This window comes from Homarus americanus, unplaced genomic scaffold (genome assembly GCF_018991925.1).
Source record: "Homarus americanus isolate GMGI-L3 unplaced genomic scaffold, GMGI_Hamer_2.0 scaffold3658, whole genome shotgun sequence".
Classification (NCBI taxonomy): Eukaryota; Metazoa; Arthropoda; class Malacostraca; order Decapoda; family Nephropidae; genus Homarus; species Homarus americanus.
The window spans coordinates 1-5,000 of NW_024715538.1; the positions used below are offsets into that span (position 1 = coordinate 1).

Genomic DNA, 5,000 nt, shown 5'->3' on the forward strand with positions numbered 1-5,000 from the left:
CAGTCTGGGAGCCGAGTATACTAAAAAGAGAGTTTAGCAGCCAAAACTCGTCAAAACACACGTTGGGTTACCCCATCACCTAACAACGATGATGGCGGTTCCCACCCGTGAAATACACAACCTAACCAATATTGGGCGACGATGGCGCTCATGAGCCCACGTCCCCACAAACAGTAAGAGAAAGAGAGAGAGGAGGAGATGGGCCAATGTCTTATGCCTCGCTGGGGCAAAGAGAAGAGAAGAGGAGCGGATAAGGGAGGAGATTGGCCAACGTGCGGTCCCTCGCCCAATGGCGGCTGCCTCGCTGGAGCTGGGTAAAGAGGAGAGGAGCGGATAAGGGAGGAGATTGGCACACACGGTGGCGCTGCCGGCGCCGAGGATAGCGAGAGAAGGTGCAGTTTGATCTGATCATCTGGTTTGCTATTTCTCTAAGGCCAACGTGCGGTCCCTCGCCCAATGTCGGCTGCCTCGCTGGGGCAAAGAGAAGAGGAGAGGATAAGGGAGGAGATTGGCACACACGGTGGCGCTGCCGGCGCCGAGGATAGCCAGAGAAGGTGCAGTTTGATCTGATCATCTGGTTTGCTATTTCTCTAAGGCCAACGTGCGGTCCCTCGCCCAATGTCTTCTGCCTCGCTGGGGCAAAGAGAAGAGGAGCGGATAAGGGAGGAGATTCGCCAACGTGCGGTCCCTCGCCCAATGTCGGCTGCCTCGCTGGAGCTGGGGCAAAGAGGAGCGGATAAGGGGGGAGATTGGCACACACGGTGGCGCTGCCGGCGCCGAGGATAGCAAGAGAAGGTGCAGTTAGATCTGATCATCTGGTTTGCTATTTCTCTAAGGCCAACGTGCGGTCCCTCGCCCAATGTCTTCTGCCTCTCTCTCAATCTCCCTATTTTGGCCGCCGTGATAGGCGCCGCCAACAGCAGCAGCTACCTGGTTGATCCTGCCAGTAGTCATATGCTTGTCTCAAAGATTAAGCCATGCATGTGTAAGTACAAGCCGATTTAAGGCGAAACCGCGAATGGCTCATTAAATCAGCTATGTTTCATTGGATCTGTAAACCCACTTACTTGGATAACTGTGGCAATTCTAGAGCTAATACATGCAATTGGTCTCTGACCGCAAGGGAAGAGCGCTTTATTAGTTCAAAACTGGTCGGGCCCCGGTCCGTAACCCACCTGTGGTGAATCTGAATAACTTCGGGCTGAGCGCACGGTCTCCGCACCGGCGCCGCTTCTTTCAAGTGTCTGCCTTATCAGCTTTCGATTGTAGTTTATGCGCCTACAATGGCTATAACGGGTAACGGGGAATCAGGGTTCGATTCCGGAGAGGGAGCCTGAGAAACGGCTACCACATCTAAGGAAGGCAGCAGGCACGCAAATTACCCACTCCCGGCACGGGGAGGTAGTGACGAAAAATAACGATGTGAGTCTCATCCGAGGCCTGCATGATCAGATGAGTACCTTACAAATCCTTTGCGAGTATCCATTGGAGGGCAAGTCTGGTGCCAGCAGCCGCGGTAATTCAGCTCCAATAGCGTATATTAAAGTTATTGCGGTTAAAAGCTCGTGATTGGATCTCCAGTTCCGGACTGGCGGTGCACGCCGGTGTTTACTGTCGCACGCTCCGAACAACCGCCCCGCTTGGCTATGCAGAAATACTCTTTGTCGAGTGTCCCGAGTAGCCCGGAGGATTTACTGAAAAAAATTAGAGTGCTCAAGGCAGGCTATTTGAATGGCCCGAATGGTGATGCATGGAATAATGGAATGGGACCTCGGTTCTATTTTGTTGGTTTTCGGAACCAGGAGTGACTGACTAATCGGAACGAAGCGGGGCATTAGTATTGCGGCGCTAGAGGTGAAATTCTTGGACATGCCAAGGGCGAGAACTACTGCGAAAGCATTTGCCAAGGATGTTTTCATTAATCAAGAACGAAAGTTAGAGGTTCGAAGGCGATCAGATACCGCCCTAGTTCTAACCATAAACGATGCCAACTAGCGATCCGCCGGCGTTATTCCATGACCCGGCGGGCAGCTTCCGGGAAACCAAAGTCTTTGGGTTCCGGGGGAAGTATGGTTGCAAAGCTGAAACTTAAAGGAATTGACGGAAGGGCACCACCAGGAGTGGAGCCTGCGGCTTAATTTGACTCAACACGGGAAACCTCACCAGGCCCAGACACCGGAAGGATTGACAGATTGAGAGCTCTTTCTCGATTCGGTGGGTGGTGGTGCATGGCCGTTCTTAGTTGGTGGAGCGATTTGTCTGGTTAATTCGGATAACGAACGAGACTCTGGCCTACTAAGTAGTCGACGGATCTCCAATGATGTCAGTTCACCCAACTTCTTAGAGGATAAGCAATTCTAGCCGCACGAGATTAGTAATAACAGGTCTGTGATGCCTTAGATGTTCTGGACGCATGGCCTTCTGAAGGGATCAACGAGTTTTCCCCCTCCGAGAGGAGGCGGAGTAACCCGTTCAAAGCCTTTCATGATAGGGATTGGGGCTTACAATTGTTTCCCCATGAACGAGAATTGATAAATTACAAGTCATCAGCTTGCGCTGACTACGTCCCTGCCCTTTGTACACACCGCCCGTCGCTACTACCGATTGAATGATTTAGTGAGGCCTTCGGACTGGCGCTCTTGGATTGTCGGCCCCGTTGCCCGCGAGGGTTTTCTGGGGTCGTCGCCTCGAGCTGACAGAAAGATGTCCAAACTTGATCATTTAGAGGAAGTAAAAGTCGTAACAAGGTTTCCGTAGGTGAACCTGCGGAAGGATCATTAACAGAGAGAAAGAGAACGGGGCGCTCTTAAAACTACTACTACTCTCCTGATTTGGGCGGTCTCGGGCTCTGCTCTGGCAACTCCAGCAGCGAAAGAGGACAATCCCGGCCCCCGCACCAAAAATAGGTACCACCACGCTGTAGGTGGACCACACTCGGGCGAGAGCGCGAAGACCGGAGGAGGACGGACGGGGCTTTGGACGGCTGCCCGTCCGTTCCTTACTACCGGCGAATAAGCCTCTTGACCCCAAAAGAGTGAAATTCAAGTGTCAAAAAACAACAACAAGCCGTCCGGCCAAACCCAAACCACAAACTTGGGCTATGTCTGTCAAACCCTTTCATTGAGACTCGACCTGTGATGGTTAGTCGCAAAAAGACCAAATGGCAAATACACAACTCTTAACGGGGGATCACTCGGCTCGTGGGTCGATGAAGACCGCAGCAAACTGCGTGTCGGTATGTGAATCGCCAGAATACCAGATACATCGACAAGTTGAACGCATATTGCGGCGGCGGCAGCCATATGAAGCTTATGCGCCGCCACTCCTCTGGTCAAATATCGTATCAGTTTACTCTTGAGTTCAGGGTGCCTGCTGACTATCTCCCGACCACGAGGTAACGAATTTTCGAGCTTCCGCCGCCGGGGTTTAATAGCCAGCGCCCTTAAGCGAGCGTGCCATAAAACAAAAGCTATCTATGAAGTCGCGGACTTACGGCGCACCCACATTCAACCTGGCAAAGCGACAGTTGTCACTTCACCAAACTGGAAGCGGCGCTCTTTTTGCCTGCTGTCCACAGAAGTTTCCGAATAGCCGTCGGCCGCTCATAGCTGATGCTGCACATGTTCTAAAGGCACTCCATCCGAAGAAGCCAGAAACCGGGTGGGATATGCCGATAAGCCCCGCCGGAATTTCGTCTATCACCTCGAAAAGAGTGCTTGGCATGCATTGCAGTGGACCCTAAATTGATGAGTGCGCCTGGGCCCGCAGTCTACCATGTAGTGGTGCAGGCAGAGAGATGAGAATGCTTGGGTGACGCCGTGCTCTTCCTCACGCGCTCCTCCACCCTCTCCCACGGTCAGACGCGGTGTGGGCGTTCTCTTTGAGAGTTCGCCACGAGTCCACGTCTATCTCATGACTGGGAGGGAGGCAGGGGAGTTCTCTCTAAACGCGTTAAAGACGGTGTTGCGCCTCATAACGGCGCTCGCCGGGATAGAGCACTAGTTCTGCAGCCGGAAAGGCCGCTCACGCCAATTAATACTGCGACTCTCGCTCTCTTTATCCGGATAAACAAGTGCCACTGCTGTGGCATGCGGGAACGGGGAAAGAGGTCAAAGTTTAAGCGGCAAAGGTGCGGCCGAGTAAGGGCGGAACACGAGCGTATATGCATTAAAACTGTGTGTGTATATGACTCTGCGAGAGATGTTCTGCTGGAACACTTTTCCTATTGGCTATTTACCACTCAATGAGAAGGAACGGAGTCAGGGGTGGGAGTGCCGGCGCCATGGCCGCTGGTACCCCCGCGACAAACCCCTCAAACCTTCCTGCCTGGTAATGTCGGTGGTGAAGAAAGTCGGTGGCAGAGCGTCTTCCGCTTCGTGGTTGGGGAACTTGTTCCCCCTAAGGATGATGAGACCACGATCGACCTCGTAGTAGGAGAGAGCTACCCGCCAAATTTAAGCATATTAATAAGCGGAGGAAAAGAAACCAACAGGGATTCCCTTAGTAAGGGCGACTGAACCGGGAAAAGCCCAGCGCATAACCTCGATGTCTTCGGGCACGAGGGGTGTTGCGTGTCAGAGGGTCCAGCACGCCGTCCCATACCGTCTAAGTCAAGCTTGAGAGCGGCCACTGCCCATGGAGGGTGACAGGCCCGTATGGCGGTGCCCGTGAGGGTACAGATGGGACGGTCGGAAAGGGCCTCTTTGTAGAGTTGCGTTGCTTGAAAGTGCAGCCCAAAGCAGGCGGTAAACTTCATCTAAGGCTAAATATGACCACGAGACCGATAGCGAACAAGTACCGTGAGGGAAAGTTGAATAGAACTTTGAAGAGAGAGTTCCAGAGTACGTGAAACCGTTAAGAGCCATACGGGTGGTAACTCGAAGGTCGAACTGAGGGGATTCAGCTCGTCGGCTGGGTGGGGTGTTGTAATTGAGCGACCCATAAATGTTTGGGCGCGCCCCCACTCACGCTGGCGTCGGCGGGCGTATTTCGCCTCGTAG

At 53.2% G+C, this 5,000-nt stretch overlaps 1 non-coding gene and 1 pseudogene across 1 annotated transcript in view; both read left to right on the top strand.

Annotated features, from left to right (window-relative positions):
* The first annotated feature begins 3,173 nt into the window (after nt 1-3,173).
* On the top strand, nt 3,174-3,341 carry LOC121857849 (annotated as a pseudogene).
* Nucleotides 3,342-4,420: 1,079 nt separating this feature from the next.
* Nucleotides 4,421-5,000, top strand: part of LOC121857850 — a 4,335-nt gene continuing 3,755 nt past the window's right edge. Inside the window, exon 1 of the ribosomal RNA XR_006087281.1 lies at nt 4,421-5,000. This exon is cut by the window's right edge and continues 3,755 nt beyond it. This is a non-coding gene — a ribosomal RNA (large subunit ribosomal RNA).